Source organism: Acanthopagrus latus, chromosome 2 (genome assembly GCF_904848185.1).
Source record: "Acanthopagrus latus isolate v.2019 chromosome 2, fAcaLat1.1, whole genome shotgun sequence".
Lineage (NCBI taxonomy): Eukaryota > Metazoa > Chordata > Actinopteri > Spariformes > Sparidae > Acanthopagrus > Acanthopagrus latus.
In genome coordinates, this window is record NC_051040.1 from 5,415,528 (window position 1) to 5,434,874 (window position 19,347).

General features: G+C 41.3%; 1 protein-coding gene across 1 annotated transcript in view; it reads right to left on the bottom strand.

Annotated features, from left to right (window-relative positions):
• Nucleotides 1-19,347, bottom strand: part of zmp:0000001236 (mastermind-like protein 2) — a 38,786-nt gene that overhangs the window by 12,134 nt on the left and 7,305 nt on the right. The gene's annotated exons all lie outside the window — the stretch shown is intronic.

Consider the following 19,347-nt stretch of genomic DNA (forward strand, 5'->3'; position numbering starts at 1 on the left):
AAATGTAAAATGCACAATGTTTTGAAATTTAGGTAGGTACAAATCTTGTAAAAATGCAACCAGTACTTTAAAGTTAAAAACACAAACTAAGACTCAGTAGAAAAGGTCTTATCACAGACTACAGAGAAGAAAGAGAAAGATGATGCAATGACTGTCTGGCTGAATGATGCCGAGTTAATACAAAGAAGTTTTAGTAAAATATAAAATTTCTACTTGGAAGTGTTCCATAACTTTATCTATAGAATGTCTCACTCAGGAGCTCTTTTTTGCCATCTTCAGTGAGATGCACAATATTAAACATTACGCCTCTCTGTGGACTACTGGACATCTGTTTTTCTCCAAATGCAGATGAAACCAGGCCTCCTTGTGTGTGCAGCTCATGCACACTTTCTCTCGTTCCACAGGGCTCTTTCTGGGGAAGACAGACAGGAGCACTCCTCATGGTTCAAGGCACTGTCTGAGAAAACACTTCATGAATAATGGAGAGGAAAGTGGATGTGTTGCAAAAAGCCATTGTGAGACGCGGTTGCCTCACTACTGCTTCAGTGCCATTTAAAAAATGGACTCAAGTGCATATCTTAGTTTAAAATTCCAAGTTCAACCTCCTCAAGATTTTGTGAAGTCAAGATTTTGTTGAGGTTAGATCGTTGTTATGTGTACATACCTGGTGCTAGCTCAATTTAGAGACAATAAACTAATACCCAAGGTCCAAAACTAGTTTTTTTTTCTTATATTTTCAAAAAATAAAGGACCGTCCTGTTCACTCAGCACTCAGAAGTAGTGGCCTCCGAATGGCCTGAAATCCTCATGACAGATCTCCAAGTGAACTGAAAATAGATTTTTTGATTAACATTTAATGAGCTTAGAAGCTCTGAATCACTTTGAAAGTGACTCCTGCTGCATGAGAGGCTCAGACATATGCATTATATACTGATCGTTGTAGAGATGGAAACATGAATGCTTACATTTTTTTTTCTCTGTTGGCAAAACACATTAACCAACCCTTAAGGTCTAGGTTCAGAAATTGAATTATGGTTTTTATGATTACAAAAAACTAAAGGAGATTTTGTTTTGCAGAAGTAAGAAAATCATTCATCCATCCATCCATCCATCCATCCATCCATCCATCCATCCATCCATTTTCGTCTGCTTATCCGGGGCCGGGTTGCAACATCTAAACGTCAAACAACTATAGTAAACCAAAAGGAACACAATATATCTGTCGTGTTTTAAATATTTTACACCACAAACGTCTTGTGGTATCTATCCATTCTATGCCCATTGCCCATTTCCGCAAACAACAGATAATGTTAAATTTGTTTGTTTCATATTGATCTTATCAACATTTTACCAAAGCGTGTCATATTCACATTACATGTATATGAGCTGACTCTGTCATCAGGTGCAGGAGCTGATGGCGGTCTTGTGACAGCTAGATGAGAAGTGTGAAACCACTGGATTTTTTTTAACGGGACACTGGGAAAAATTTGTTGCCATGTTTGTGGCAACAAAACCCAATATTTTTGGTGGGCGTCTGAACAATTTGCAGCTAAAAACTGAGCATTTTTAACAAGAAGTTGGGACAATTTCCAGCCTGGTTTGGCGACAGGACCAGGTGAGCCAAAACTGAAAACTGAATATAAAGAAAGTGAAGTTGTAACAAAAAGAAACAAAGTTGGTTGTTTGCAGAGATGTTTAGTGCCAACATTTATTCTGGCAGCGGAGTTTGTTATTGTACTGCTCGTGGACACAAGTTCCAACGAGATAATTTTAAGAAGTAGATTAGAGCTGGATCGCATTGTTGAACATAACCTTTTCAATCCAGCATATTGATGCCCTTTGACTGTGGCAGTAAGGCTCCTGACCTTGGCCCTGTCAACAGAAGCTATCTATTCCTGGGAGCTGGAGGGCTGGTAGCTCGTGTGTCAAGCTGAGCAGTGTGGTGATGCTGAGCACTGTGGATGGGGCTCCGGGTGAGCCATCACAGGGACACAACACCAGGCCTCCTGGTACCATCTGTCATACCAGCAGCACAGCCCTCAGAGTAATGCACGCTTGAAGGATATAGGTTTGAGATCGTTCGAAGGTTTTGTGTCTGTGTTTGAGTATGAGAGTGCGGCTCAACAAAAGATCGAGCTCGCCAGCCTTTAATCTATTCACCAGAGCCCTGAAACATGTTGCAATCCGCTCCTGCGAGAGTTGGAAACCTTCCTCTCGGCACTTGACATGGAAAAAACAGTCCCAAAATAAAGGCATAAATACGACTATTGTGTTCCTAGGGAGACATAATATTTATGCGGTTCTGCAGGTTGCATACTGTTGCAAGAGGGGATTTCAGCTCCTTTATTGCCAGATAAGAAACAAGAGCCCTAAGACCTGTGCCAATGATCAGCTGCCATACAAAATTCAGCTATCTGCTTGCAGAATGCTGAGAAAGTGTAGAGGGCTCAGTTTAATTATAGGGTTGTACTAGCTGTCTAATGCTGTAAGCCATGATACTACATCCAGAGAAAATATCCAGAACATACTGGATAACTTGAAATTCTTAATTATTTAAAGGAATGTAAGGAAGCTGAGGCTGTACGTACGTTCACAAGGCAATTTAGGAGGAGGAGTTTCAGTCAAATCAGGTCAGATTCTGCGCTGTCTTTCTGGAACTGTTTCCTTTTTTTAAGGGGTTAAGTTTCACACGGATTTAGGACAAAATTGAGAATATTAAGAAGAATAAGGGAAATGAAATATGTTTGAAGGTGTACTGAGGCAGCAACAAGGAATCATAACGGAATTTATATTTTAAAAAATAAGACTATATATCTATTAGAGATAACAAGGTCTAGATTACAAATAAGATAGCTTTTGGCAGCTACGTTTAGCACTGAATTAAAACAGTTTCACTGTGTTTTGGTGGATAAATTGGCTGACAGAATGATAACATCAGTAGGCTTGATCCTTTTATTACACATAGTAAATTGTAAAATCGATGTTTTTCTCAAAGTGGAAGACTTGGAATATAACTCATCATATTCCCTTAACAAAAGACACATATTTAATCTGTTTCTACAGGGCATGTGCCGTAAGGTTGCACGGGAATGTGTGCATAGGTTCATGGTGTGCTTCCCTAATCAGGCTGGCGCGTGATGGGATGAAGCGGCACACTGCAGAGGTGGGCTACTTTTGGCTCATCAGCACTTTGCATCCCCACACTTCCTGACACAGTTGTATTAGATTGAGGCTGCCCTCCAGAGAGCAGGCAGGAGAGAAGGATGAGCAGCAGCAGCGGCAGCAGGAAAAAAAAGGAGAGGCAGCTTTGTGGCAGCCTCTGGGAAATGGGAAGAGATGATAAGAGCTCCTTTGAAGAGAAATCATCCATTATGTTTACTGAAGGCAGATTTTTTTTTTCAACAGTTAATGTAGCTCAGCTCCAACATTCCATGGAGAAACTTGCTATTTTAATATAAGGCAGCCTGCGCACAAAAAAAAATCCTGTCGGAGACACTTCCCATTCAAACATCAGCTCTCCTTTATCCAAATGCACAGATTAAAAGCTGCATTCCGATCGGTCCTTGCTTTGGCATGCCCTTTGTTCAAAATCAAGCCACTGAGTTTAATGGGATATCGCCAAGGTTAAAGGAGGCGGGAGGAGGCAGCTCTAAAAATATGCATGGACCCCCACGAAAATATGACCGCTTAAATAAAACATCTCTGCAATCTTTGGACTTGTAATCATTCTTACTTCAAATAGGCATCCCTTAAAATGACCTAAAACACAAATTACTCTTGACCTATAAAAGTAGTTTGAAAGGCCTACTGTGCATAATATTCTTCGAGTATATTCTCCTGTCAGGTATTTTGTCAGATAGCTCAAGACTCCTGGCCCGCAGATTCCCAACATGGAAGGATCGCGGTGAAGTGATCCTGGGAACAAATATGGGGTGTGTGAGCTTGTGTGGGAGGGGGGAGGCAGACTCTGTCAAGGCATCACCGCAGCACCAGCTAGGCCACGCCACTGCAGACGTACCATAGGTCACCAACATCGCAGTGACAAGCCGTCACATCACATCACCCATGGCCATGTGGCTCACAGAGCTCCTGACACTGCTGTCGCCTCTCATCTACATGTCATTCTTAACCACAGAGACATTTACTGAGGGGGACTGAGGGCTCCCCGGACTCAATCCCATGCAGCATACATCACTGTATTCGCTTCCACAGTAAAAGGGATCCCTTCAATAAATGATTAAAATCGGGAAACTACAGGACGTGTTCCAATTAACTGCCATAATACATCGAGCACACTGAAAAACCATTTCCAGGTTCAACTTTCACATCATGATCTTTTTCCTATTAAAGACAAATCCCACCTTTGTCCCCACTTAGTTATTTTAAAAGAAAGATAGGCGCTGGACATGAAGACAATTCAAACAGGCCCAGAGCTACTCACAGATAACCATATAGCTCTTGCCCGCCCACTGCATATAGACTGAGCTGCTATTGTAGCGCAAAGGCTTTAATTTAGTGGTAACAGGCTTAAATTCTCATTGGTCCAACACCCTGTGTGCTGGAAACACCCTCTATCAGCTCTCGCTAGTCCAATCCACATCTAAAGTGCTGAACACTGCACCAAAAAGTGAAGGGATATGATGTATCTACCATGATGACATGTTTCTTTAAATTGGTATGAGTGCTGTGTCCGCTTAAATGTGACAGGCAGACGGTAAGAAACAATTTTCAGGCTGGGAAACTGCCTGAGGGTGTGGGAAGGTTAACATAAATCAGAACATTAAAAGATTCTTAACAGCGAAGGCTTAAGAATAAGAAATTATCAAAGTCTGCAAACACCAGAGGTCACTGTGAGCATGGAAAGAATGAAAGAAAACTCCTCAAGTTAACATTTCTAGTTGTTAGGATTAGCTATTTATTACATAAGAGAAGCTAAACCAGGATAATAACACCGACACCTTTGACTTTAGGCAGCCTGGAGTTATATGATATTAAGTTCCAAAGATCCGAAGAGTAACATGTGAAAATGATGCCACTATGGATAGACAACGTGATGATTTTAGCTTCCCTGACAACAAATCCCTTGTTAAACAGGTCCTAAGCCCTCCTCGAATGTTTGTACCCTTAAAAGGCCATTGCCATACAACCACAAGTACCTTTTTCCCAGCAACCGTCAAACACAAGGCCTGCCTCCGGTCATGCCACAGGAAAAGGCCCATAAGCAGGGAACAAGTTCCCTTCCTGTTTTCAAAGACGATTCCTATGGCATGCAGAGCCGTTTCCTGCTCGCTAGGCTCATTTCACCATCTCAAACATCTGGCTGCTCTTCAGCATGCAGCTGCAGCACGGTGAGAGCCAACAGTGCCACTGCTGAGTTGAGCAACACAGTCCTGAGCCATTTCAGTTATATCTCTGGCCACTAGAAAGAAAACCATCATTTAGCTTCACTAGCTAATGCACGGCATCACACTAGTATGAATTATTTAGCATCTTCACTAACTATTGATGAGACGATCTTTAATTGTACCATATTTAGTACTTATGAGCTGTTTATGTCCTACTGCTCAGCTATTTGGATGATGAATTCCTTAATGCTCCCTTCTGAGCCCAGCGACTGCTGTTCCAAATCAGGAAACAATATTAGTCAATATCTGATGTGATTGCAGCAAAGTGCTCTTTAGCAGCATTGCTGTGGCGATTTCCCAGTGAAACAAGGATCCATTTTATATCCCGTGGGAAACCTGGGCTGAGTGGTTAATGCTGTGCTAATGCTGCTTCACTCAGCCAGGTCTTGATAAGCCTCATGCTTTTAGAGAGGGGAAACACATTTAGTGTTTTAAACCGCTTCAATGGAAAAAAAAAGCTTGGAAAAATCCACTAGTTGAAAAGGGTATACTTGTTGAGTTTTGTCATCTCTCTCAGCTTTCACTTAAATTACACACACATGCATTAGGACAGGCGAGCAGTCTAACACTAATCTGCACTCACGCTCTGAAACAATCCACTGCTAGTTCGGTTTGAAAAGGGACTGCTGCAGCTCGAAAGTAAGGAGAAAAAATAAATGAGTGGGAAGCTTTGTTTGACTCCCACTCCTATCAGTTCTGACATTCCAAATAAGGTCTGTGTAGACCGGCGCTGGCAGAGACGGACACAGAAAACACTGCAGAGCTCTCACAGGCTCCAGCCGAGGAAAAAGTGTGCAGTGGGGGGGGGCATTGGGGGATCATGGTGCAGAAAATATGTGACCTCTAAAAATTTATCATCAGCCTGACATTTCCCAGAAGGACAAAAACAAAACATCACATGATACTGATATATCTTAGATATTAGTTAGATACCATTATCCATGAAAAACAAACAATTCAGTTGAATTCAAAGCTGTTTGCCTTAATAATTAATACCTTGGCCTAAAAAAAAAACAACTGGTTTTGACACTGTCGAGACAAGTCATTGGATCAAGTGTGACTGCGAAAAAAAAAAAAAAACATCAGGTAGAGCAGTAAATTTAATAGCTGCACTAAATAACTTCTCACACCGCTGGCTGATGAAAGATACTGTCTGTTAAGAGCATATGTTAAATTCCTTTTTACAAACCCAGACAAAACTCTGAGCTGACCTAAAAGAAATTTTTTTTAAATACACAAATGGGACAAAACCAAGTGTAAACCCAACATGACGTCATTAAGTGGTTAGTGGACGGTTGCCATCTTGTTTTTTTTTTGTTTTTTTAAAAACCAGAGGTGACCATTTTTGAACGAGTGGGTGGAATTGGGTAGGATATCCTGACTGGATCTGACTGAGAACCTGAGGACACACTGTGGTAGCGACGTGTCAATCAAAAGGTAGCCACACCCTAAAGCACACCCTGCTTTATAGTCTTCGTTTTACTTTAAATGAGACCATAATTTAACGCAAAGAATAATATTTTTGAGATGAGGTGAAGACCAAAACAGAACTACAAGGGGAGTGAATACAGACATAAATTTGTCAGGTAGCCGGAAACAGGATTTCATATTAATGCAAAAGTTTTAACTGGATTTCTAAGAAGGAAACATCAGCCGCTTCAACTCTGCACGGTCATAACATGTCCAGATTGTTTCAATTCTGCACCCTAATGGTCAAACTTCCTGTGCACAGAGAACAGAAACCACAGAGCAGCATTTTAGCATTTCATTCAGGGACAACACTCACTACCCTCTTCTCCATTGCTGCCTCACTAGGCTAATAAGGGATGCTTTCATTTGAAAAATAAAACATCTATTCTCCTTCATGTGTATTATAAAAAGACATTTCATTCCAAGGATTGCCTAAATTGCCTGTAACCCTGCAGGCACTGAGCTCACCGCTGTCTGGGCAAGTGGTGGCTCTCACAGTGGCAGGGAGAGTTCAAGGTTGCAGCAGAGCCCATGTCCCTGAGCATGTTTCTGCATGCAGGCAGCCCTTGTGTGCGTCTAAGTGGGCCTTGTGATCCAGCGCTTCAGGTCTTTTTGCATGTCGCAGCTAGTGAGAGGGAGTCACATTGAGCTCTCAGGTAATCTGCCCGAGAGGAAAAAAAACAACTTTCCCATGATGTGATCACCGACATTCAAAGATAAACACTGATTACGCAGATTTCCACTGATCAGGACAGGGAATTGTGCAAAAGTACCTAGTTCACCCCAAAATAGCCTGTACCAGTTACAGGCAGTTTCTCTGTCCCAATAGTGGCATCTGGTCAAGTAAACATGTAGTCGATTGCTTTGAAAAAGGCAAACTGATGATGAATAAGTCCCAGTCCTTCTCCTGCCAAAGTACAGCCTCAGACTGTTCCTGATTAAACATGCTAAATTAAAATTAAGAGGACGTCTACTCTTTAAAATACAGTTCTGCTGCTACCACTAAGAGCAGTTTAGTAGTCTGGTAATAAATGTTTAAGTAGCTTGTACCAGTGTCTGCTCTGTATTACAAATGGACAGTGAAACCTGAAAAGCAAAGAAAAGAGCTTAGATGAGCGACTCGGCCATGTGGCTATCGTCAAAGCATCTGCTCAAGGAGGAAGTGCAGAACCCAGCCAGGCTCGCTCTGACCAATCTATAGGACTGGGCCGTAGAACAACAATAACTTAACTGAACAGAGGCTGTCGTATAGCGATAAACTGGCTCATCGTAGTGATCCACAGTACAAGTTGCAGAAATTGGAGTGGGAAGCGGAAACACAAGTAAATCAATCCGTCACTTCCAGTCTGCTCTGCACAAGGGCCCCAGCCAGCCTAAGGTTGTTACAGGCTGAGAAAATGTGAACATTTTGGACATTAACACACAAACAAACATGTCGGTGGGTCCCTCCGTGAGTCACTCTTCATCTCGTTTGAATCACAATAGGAAAAGCTACGTAACCGAATACAATGCTGCATTTTAACAACATGCTGCTCAGCCTATGTAATGTTGTCGGTGTAATCGCCGTTCAAACAAAAAAAGGAACATCTACCTTCAGTGCCAATGTGATGACATTTGGGACAGCATATTATAGATTATGCTGCTGTCAGATCAAATTACACTCTGTTAGGTCAAGGTTTTGTACATGAGACTATCTGTATTTCCATCCCAGGATATGATATTTGGCCTGGGTGGAAGAGATTATCCTGCTTGCTTGTGTGGATTTCACAGCTCAACTGGCAAGGCATCCCTTCACTGACTAGACAGCTGTTTTTTTCCCTCGCTTTGACTACTTCAGGCAAAACAGATGAGCTCGGTGATTCAAACTCAGCCAAGGCAGCATAATAGAGGGGAAAAATCCCTCTTACCAAGGGAATTAATTCACTGGGAATGACAATGAGGACAAACGCTGATAAACACAAGTGTCAGTATTTTAATCAGCGCTTTGAAAAGTTGTTCTGCTATAATGTACTAACTACTGAAAAGAGCATTAGGCGGGATATATCTAAATATCTTATATTATGTTGGTTAGTGGTCCATTTAAGTGAACATTTAAGGGCCACTTGTTTAAATACATGAAAACATAAAAAAAAAATGGAATGAGAAAAATACTATATTGCAGATACTCTAACAAGAACAGTGTCACTGATGTAAAGCACATGAAAACAAGCTACTCATCCGACAACAGGCCCTCAAAATAAGTGTCAGCCCAGCAGATTTGTCAGTACAGTTTGAGTTAACGCAGAGGCATCAATATGCAACCAAGAAACTGCCTCAAGATGGCACATGTCTACAGACTGCAACGCTTTCTGCCTGTAGGTGGCAACGTCATAAATCTACCGAGAGAGCTGCTTCTAATCAGCCGTGCTGCCAAGTGGCAAGCGGCTAACTGTGGTTCTGTAACACAAAATTATCTCCCCCTTAGACCACTATTGTTGTGAAACTGTTGACAGGAACTACAAATAAGATCAATTGCTATTAGGCATTTCCAAACCATGAGGGTTTTGAATTTGCAAAACTTTCTCAGAGACAGTTTTATGCATGTACTCGGTCTACGCTGCTACTGCCAGTACTATCCCTTCCCCTTCCTACTGTTTCCAAACACTCGGCTAAATGTGAGAGCCGGAGTTTGGGTTAAGAATTCTGCATCGAATCTAAGCCATGGTAAGGTACGGCGTAGGTAGGTCATACCCTACGCAGGAGTACTGAAAATTCCCTCCCTCCTTTAACCTAAATTGGTTCAACAAGCCATACGCACCATCTCCTCCTACGTCTTCCCTCTTAAATGCCCTGCTGTTCACCATGTATGAACTCCACAACTCAAACATGATCAGCCCAGTTTCAGTCGCCATTGTTTGAAACTCAACACAGTGGCATAAAGACTCCCATCGCTAACAAGCATTTTGGTGCACAGTGACACAGATACAACAGCTCACAGCGGTGTGTATGCCACCCACTTAGGCTAAGGCACAACCTACAACTGCAAATGAACATCTAGGCAAATCCAAAAGATAGCTAAAGTCTAATATTAAGACAATATTAAAATTGATAGTTTGAGAATTACGTAGATTCCCTTTGCATGATATATCCACAGCGACATCACTACCTCCTCACAGCACCTTTTAGTATTTAAGTCTTATTTGAAAATATTTCAAGACGCTTATCTAGTTAACCAGTGTTATTGGCAACAGGACACAGAACATATTCTTTACCATATGATAAAACCTGTCTCCTCTCTGAATGGAGACACTCCACCCAACTAGAACACCTCAGCCATCTGTCAAGTGAGGTAAAGGAGGACGTGAAGTTAGGAAAGAGTGGGCTTCAATTAATCTATCACATGTAACCGTGCCTGCGTGTAACAGAACCACAGAACACCATGCTGTTAGGTTATGGCATAAAAAGGCTGGCTTTGTTGCCGGATGTGGGAAAAACATCCAATAGACTCTAAAAAAAGCACAGGAAGGAAACTGGGGGTGGGGTGGCAGTGAGTAGCAATGGGGGTGTGGTGGTGGAGAGTGGGAGTGAGAAAGGAATGTTCTCTTCACTCTCTTTCTCCTTCTTGTTATCATGCATACGCACACATAATAACCCCACTTTCTCACTAACAGCTATGAAAAGAATGCAGCATCACAGTTTTGTTTTGTTTTTTTGTTTTTTCCTCCGCGAGGAGAAAAGGCAAGAGAATCAGTCTTTACTTGCTTAATGATCTTTCTGCCATCAATTTACAAGAACAAGTCAGCCAAAAAATTAATGAAAGAAAAGGGATTTTATTACAGGAACCATTACCTCTGACTGTGTATTTACAGTCTGTGGTTAAGTATTTTTTATTAGTTCTCTCCAACATGTTGTCAGGATAGATAGCAACACACTCATCATATTCTTTCAAGTCAGCTCGGTGTGGCGCTGCACACAATAACACTCATTCCTCAGAGAGAGTGACACAGTGAAGGGTTAGATAACTAATTGATTATTAGTGCATTGGGAGTAGCACTTGACCCAACACGTACCTCCCCTCCCTGCGCCAGATATAGTATAGATATGACCTGGGTTTGTTTAAAGGGTCCACTTCACTTGCATATGTTTAAACAAAGTCTATCCTGGAGTAGACCACTCGTGTCTTTGCTGTAAAGGTCAACAAGACATATGATTTGGTCTTGCCCTGTATCTTCTCTATAATTCACGATAATCTGAATGTCTACATGTTTTTTTTTTAAATATCACGCTTTATTTAGATGTTCTCTACCCGCTCAAAAGCAGCTCCCGTGTTGTTACAGGATTCACCTCCTTAATTGTTTTAAGACTCATTCTCATCTCCTGGAGGCAACATTCACCACCTGGCTTTACCAGATGGATTAAACCCACTTTGTACTTTTCTTGAGAGTGGTGAAAATGAGATAAAAACTTAAAGTGGCAAATGCAACAAACTGAGGAGAATTAGGAGTAATACCACGAGAAATGTGGCAGAGACCTTTCAAGAGGAGGAGGACGGTGAAAACGAAAAGCCCTTACACAGATAGCAGGACGTGCCTTGCTCAACTTCCCAGTTTTATCATTGTTTTCATTTCTCTTTTCCTTTATCTTAAAATACACATACCCATAGAAACCCATTAACACCGTCACGCAATCCACCACAAACTACAGCCTCAGAAATGGCCACACTCAATAAAAGCTCTCGGTACTTAAAATGCACAAATTGAAAAAAGACAGTGATCATCACTGTTGCACAGCGTCGGTATCTACCTGACACATTCTTCTACAGCTTCCATAAATGTTAGACACATTACACAACATGTCCAGGCTGTTACTATCTGGTTCATGATTTAAGGTGACGGTGCTCATTACACGTTCATTTAATCTTCTCATGTTGGGGATAGGCTTGTCATGCAAAGAGCACACATCGCTGATACTGAAAAACATTATGCAAGTTTCATTACATTTTCAAATTAGCCATTTTTGTAATTGTCTTCTCTGATTGAACTTTGAATCGAATTGAATTTTAAAGAGGTAATCTAAAGCCACCAGGTAATTCATGAATGAAAATGTGTCTATGATTTCATTTCTGAAATCTTCTGATCTCTGAAGATTTGGCCTGATTATTACGTATTTTTGTTACATTTTGTTACAATATTTTTTACGATATCATTACATAATCTGCTTAGATAATCCTGTTACATGTAATCCTTTATCCAAACCTGGTTATAACTTGAGGTTTGCCTCATCTGAATTAGAGGAACTTCTGTTGCCAGTCAAAATCCTGCACTATTACATCTGCCAGAAGGGACTTGGTCCTAATAAGCGAAACATGGCCTGTTATACGCTTTTAAGAATCCATTTTATGACGAAGAGCATTACTTTTAACTGCAGCAGTGGCATAGTTGAAATCATAACCAAATCTGTGGGTTTGTAGCTTAATCAGCTCAAAATGGAAAATAGTCCAACATAACCACCAAACGGTGCCGAGCCTTTGTCACCTGAGGCCTGCTTCCTGTTAAAACCAAATCGTAGATGACTCGACCGGGGGCAGATACAGACCAGAGATCCTCCCCTGGTTTCACCTTCCGTGCGTGCTGTAGATGCAACAGCGGTGTCTGTGTGCCTCGAGGCAAGGTGGAGAGAGAGCAGGCGCCAGAGCATAGCTCAGCACCGTGACACCTCACCACAGCACAGCACTAACACAAACATTCCAGCTGCCACTTCTCAGCCTTATTGGCAGAGCTGAGGCAAGAAACAAGACCATCTATGTTCTTCCTCTAGACCCGTATCTGATGCTCCAGACAGGCTGGTCTAGCAGTCTGAAACATTTGGACTAGGATTTGACGGTTGTCAGAGTTTGAAGGCTGATACAGCACCAAAGTCTGTTTTTTGTGTAACCACAACCAAATTGAAAGGAGATTATTGTCTTTTCAAAATGTATTAAAACAACATGGTTATGATATTATTGTACTTCTCTGGGATCACCACAGCATCACTACAACAACAACGTTCAATGGGTTCAAAATTAGCAGCCGAACAGCTAGAAAGCCAAAACATATTAGCTAGACTCTCTTTGGAGGTAAAGCCAAAAGTGAATGGATCCCTAATGTTGTTGATAATCCCTAACTGCATAAGAAGAGTATACACACAACTAAGGCAAGTATGGTTGGTTGAATTGTGATGGATGATTAAAAGTGACAGTTTTTTTTTAATTCTAATTGTTTGCCTTTGTTTTCTCCTCCAAATAAGTTGGCATACATAGAGATTCATTTTAAAATCGTCTGATGCCTAAACACTCACGTTCCATGCCCAGTCAGACTCTCTTTAAACAATGTTGTCACATTACCAGATACCAGTAATTGGTTTGATGAGAACAATGTCATCAGAACCAACAATGGCAGCAAAGGCTGTGACAATGAGATCCAAAATGTAAACTGGAGAAATCCTCTCAAGTCTCAGGTGAAATCCCGACTAATTAAACGCTTTAAATCAGCTGGCAGCTCTATAAAGGCAGGGTGATGCAGCCGCTCCTCGATACGATCCTGCCACACTGCTCTACAAGGGGTTATAACGAAAAACAGTAATCCCTGGATCTCTATCAAGATGACAAAACTAAAATGGATCTGATACTTAAAGCAGCTACAAGAGACTTCCATGGTTTGTGGATATGGTGGCCTCTGTGGACAAAAGAAGTATGAACACAGACCATTTCCTGTGATAAAGATGTTGATCAGACTAGCACATGCATTTGTTTTAAAAGCAGGTGAAAGAAAAACGTATAAGCACACCTGTTTGCATGATGAGGGAACATATTTTTTTGGGTTTGTAAGATTAATAACTGTAATATGATGATGGGGAAACAAGCCATACCGTAACACCTGACTGACGAGCAGCAACTTCTTTCCTCAATTCATCCTCAGCACTACGCCATAAAAAACAGTACTAATTTTATCAATTATCCGAACTGGATAAGTTGGAATCTGACCCGGTGACATAAAGGCATTAAGAAAAACTATAATGACTCTATGAAAATAGCCAGTCTTCTCACTGACGGTCTCATTTGCTTATGTAGGTCAAATAAAGGTATCAGTATTACATTTAGACTATCTATAGTACATTTAATAAAATACCAATTTGTTAAACTCAATTGCTCACCTTAAAAGATGGGACAGCATATTGTTATTGTCACCGCTGAGGCAGAGTAAATGTGTATGCATATCAGACACAACATAAAGAAAAGGAGACGTCAAGGACTAGAGACAAAAACTGTAATAATGTACACCGGTGCTGAATTTTCTATTAGTTCTCGACTTTCATTACTAACACAATGTCAGCAGCACCATTTCAGACATGCAAACATTGTCAATGTCAACCATGTTTGTGACTTTCCACATTTCATATATTCCACATCTATAATATTGCCCCAAGGACAACTGTAGCAAAGAGCAGAACATTACAGAGATGCAAATGGAGTTGAACTATGACTTCGACCCCAGAGCGCTGGAGCGGGCGGGAGAGAAGGGAAAGAAAAAGTGAATGCTTGTGCCTCTTTTCAGCACTCCGCAACTCTGGAGCCTGGGAACTTCAGCAGCTTGGCCGAGCTCTGAGAAATATCCTGAGCTGTAATGTAAACATGTCTGAACTCTGATCTAGCGTGGCCCTCCCCTCCCCCCTCCTACTTTAGCCCGCATTCTGTGGAAGGGGTTTGCCAGTGACATCAGGAGCCCACTTTCTCATTTCCTGAGCAGGGTAATGACCCTGGGGAGAATAGGCTGTTTGAAGTCCCTGCAAATAAAGCTGCTTTGCTTTTGTTCCTCAGCAGAGGAGCAAGACAACTGATTAGGTTTTGTGGCTTTGGATGGTTTTGTCTAATGAACATACTGTATCTTGTTGTGGAGTAAAGGTTTTCAGCGAGGTGAAGACATTACGTTAACAAGGTAACACATAAGTTGACATCCACACCCACTTCTCCGGTGATCAGCAGGTCTGTTTACCACAGCAGCTAAAACAAGTATCGGGAACTCTGACATATCAGGTGGCTGATTGTCAGATAAGTGTGAGAACAGTTATAGATAAGCTCCTGTTTATCCAAGCGTCGCGCAACTGTCAGCCCAAAACAAAACCGTCATAGCTGTTGATGCGAGGCACAATATGAATGCTAAAAATGGTGGAAACCATAAATAATGGGTTAAACGAGTGCTGAAAACAAGGCAGCGAAGCAAACCGCTTGTGTTTCAGTTGCTGCTTGCAATTTGTCCCCTCAATTCACCTTCCATGCACTGCACATAAAATACACCTGAACATGCTTGTTCCCACAGGGTTCCAGTTTCAGCACTGGGTCGCAAAGCACTTGTGGAAAGACACTCCAAGGCACTACCCTCCACTCCCTTCCACCCCCCCCTTCCCTTCCCTCTTTTTCCTCACACACAATCCTGCCCTCTCTTCAATTAAGTCAAGCAGGAAAAACCTGACAAACCTCAAAGAGCTCTCTCAGCAGAAGAAATCACATCAGGCATGAATGGATACCTCTACAAGGCCCCTCTGAATATATAGATGTACATAAACACGGCCCTTTCTTGCTAAGCGATTGCCCCGAGCTTCACATATATTTTTATGTCTAAACTCCAGATGATGAAAAGCCATGAAAAAAAAATGTTTCCTCAGTCAAGTGGATTTAATAGCTACGATGGTGCGCTAATATATTAGTCATCCTAAAATTCCCCATCGACTTCAGTGGCGCAGATGAGTTTTTCTTTGTGTCTTGAGGTCCACATAATGCTCGAAGATTCAAACAAAGTGCTGGTAACAACGGGAAGCATGCTGAAAGCACAAATCAACAACAAAGGAATACAGTGGGGACTCTCTAATCCAAACCTCTAGGGAACGGAGGTATTTCAACCCAGTGAAATGTTCACTTGGATGAAACACTGAACAGTGGGGTAATTCATATTCAAAACATCAAACAAGTATTCACGCATATTCACAAGAGTCTGCTGCAGAGCCTAATTTGCAGCTGCAGAATCAACACAGAAATTTTAAACAATCGTGCAGCATTTTTTGGAACCGATTTTTCCATTTTTGGTGAACTAAACATATTGCAGATATATTAAACATACACATGTCAGGTTTCAACATGGTTTCCTATTGAGCAAGATGCATGTTGTTTTCAACTGACACACAGAAAAAAATTCAAAAAAAGTATTTTAACTCTTATCTATAGTGCTATTTATCCATTCAGATGGATTTGGTTTGAGTAGCAGAGTTCTAAAAATATTATAGAACTGGATGGCACTGGTGCTAAAAGTGCCCCCAAAAAAATACACCTGAAAAACTCAGTGCCTCTTTCCAGACATCATGACCCGGTTACTGAAGACAATCCACAGACCTTATTGTGAGCAGTTCCATGTAACTATTTTCTTTCCATATGACCGTGTAGGCTGTGTGCACCTACTCATGAAGGAGAGGCTCGTGCTTGTGATACAGTATATGTTAACATTAATGGCGTCCACTTCGGATTAATTTTAACGCTAGCAAGCGAAGTGAGCTTTGTTAGGCTAGCTGCCTAACTAACAGTAGATGCACGTTTTCTTATGTGCAGAGATATAGACAGAAAATATAGCTGGATAAATATCACTACAGGTAAGGGGGGAATTTTTTTTTTCCATTACAGTTTCCAAGAGATATTATTCAGATATTGCAGTCCAAAACCATAACATTCATGTACTTAACATGACAATTAAAATGTCTACAGATTAATTGTCTTTTTATCTGATTTACTGATGAATTGTTTCAGCATCTTTGTTATCATGTGAAAATAAATTATGCCCCGCACATACACATGACCTTTCATTTGTTACCACACCGAGCGTAAATTAGCAGACTGGGTAGACAACAACAAAACAACCTGCACCACCAGGGAGGAGACGTTGCAAGGTTGATGCTGATCGTGTACTTTCTGCAATGTTAACACGGTGTTTTGAAGGTAAAGCTGTTACCTTGCAAGCTCTGCTAGAGGCTGCAAACCACAGCCAGGGACAAGCAACCAGATGTCTGTGGAGAAAAAAAGGGTTCTTAACCCTGGACGGGCAGTCATTCAAGTTCAACTACAGGCTAAATTTACCCATAAGGCCTCATACAACTGCACGGCAGACCTGGCCCACCTGGACTGTCGGACCCCTGTGTTCCTCTGAGCATGTACACACTTACATTGTATCATCCCTTGAAGACTGAGGATGAGATGGGTCTACTACATGATTTCGGCAGCACTCTTCAAAGACTGATACAGCCTTCCCATAGGCTGCTGAATAAAACATGAGGCGGGTGGGTTGTGTGTGCGTGTGTCTACGTGTGTGCTTGTGTTTGTGTGTGTGGCGGGTGGGAGGGTGGTTTAGTGAAGGAAGAGAGAACGAGGATGAGGGGATTCTTCAGACATCACTACTAGAGATACTGTATAACAGTCGATCCATGAATGTCTTTGATTTGACACACATCCTTACTGCCCTGCTGGGTGTCGGGAAATTTCCGTCTTCCCTGATTCACATGTTGTTCTTTGTCTTCTTGTTTGTGGTACGGTGCGTTTTTTGTTTTTTTGTTTTTTGTCAGGATCGGAACTTGTTAACAAAATTAGTCCAGAAAAAGAAATGAAAGTGTGCTCATTTCAGGAGGAGAAGGCAATGCAAATCTTGCCAGGTACCGAGATGTCCCAGATTCACAGAGCACTATTTCCAACACACTGCTGCTGCCGCTGCATGACATCATATTTGCTGAGCCTTGTCTTTTTAAGACAGCTTACACTGGATTCAGTTTTTCTTCTATTGAGATAACATTATATGTAATCATCCAGTCATAATTATAAATTAATAACATAAACTTCCATTGATTTCATTCATCAGAATGGTCACTAAGGTCTTAATAGCCAAAATATATTTTATCATAATGTAGATTTAGTACTTTTCCAGCTACATGATGAACCTCTTTCCATCTCTCAGTGCTTAGGTTTAAATAAGCAATTTCTAAAGCTGTGCTAAAAACAGGAAATAGATATTAGTGAGAACTGGGCTGCAACTAATTATAATTTCAATTATCAATTTATCTGCCAGTTATTAAAATTGTTGTCCATAAAATTGTGAAAAATGCTCAGCATAATTTCCCAGAGCCTAAAGTCGATTATCATTTTAGTTGATCAGCTAATCAGTTAATCAACTTATCACTGCAGCTTTAACTGTGATATAATGATGCAGTTCACCCGAAAGCATTAGGACATGGACTTTATACATGAGTCGCATGTGGACTTTTTAGATTGTGCACTAAAACTGCACAATCAAGACTCATCTCACAACCCACCTTCACTCTGGCTGACCTGACCAGTCCACCCGTGTGGATTTTAGCATTTTTATTTGCACTACATGTGGCCTTTAAGCTGCTGTTCTACATCAGTGACTGAAAATTACACCATAATCATGAAAGCATGTACTGTTCACGCACCCAGTGTCTCATAGGTCTTTTCTGGGAAAAATCCACCGGTGCACAGGAAGTGATACATGTTTTCTGCTATTAACAACATTGTTTGGAACAGGGTAGTCAGCGACAGCTACCATGGCCGGACAGACAATGAAAGGAGACTCGTAAAACCACCAGTTTGATCTCATGGAGGCAGTGAGACACAACACTGCAACTACAGCTCAGCACTGGAGATGTCCTTTAAATCGTCACTTAAAATTTCATCCGACATACTTTGACATCATCATACTAGAATTAATGTTTTGCTGAAGATCCTGAGTTGTGCCACCTTGACACTGAAGACTTTAAAAGAGTGGAAGATTGGAAATACAGTCTATAACATCTTCATTAACTAAAAGGGGATTGAAAAATAAAGCTCCTCTGAGACATGTCAGTCATCAGTGAACTTTGCTTTGTGCCACAGAATCTGGTGTCTGGGTTTGGCTACCAAGAGCAAAGCTTGTTGAAGCTTGTACCCTGCTCTCCCTCGAGGACATACCAATCACGATCACAAAATTTAAGTTGTTTAGAATGCATGTACGCTGATGTTATCATCAAACTATGTTTACTGGGGAACAGAGACATTCATTTCATGCACGATTTAGCCGGAAGATGATACAGTAGCTATTAACTAAGTCAAAATCAACATACTGTCCAAACAAATGTCCTCCAGAGGCAGTAATTTCCTGGAAACCGACAAGCCACAGCATTATACTTGTGTGTGATATTAACCTACCACTTCCCCCCTTTCCTTAAAAGACAAGCTGTGCTTACATAGATCTACTCTGTTCTAAGAATTTATGAACTGCCTTCGGATATGACAGTGGAATGTCCAGAACATACTGTTACATGGCCCTAACTTTTATTACATAAGTCAGTGAGCTGATGTGTATCAGTAGGAAGCCACTGTCATGTTCCTCCTGAGCTGAATGCAATGATGCTTTTCTTCTGTTTATGT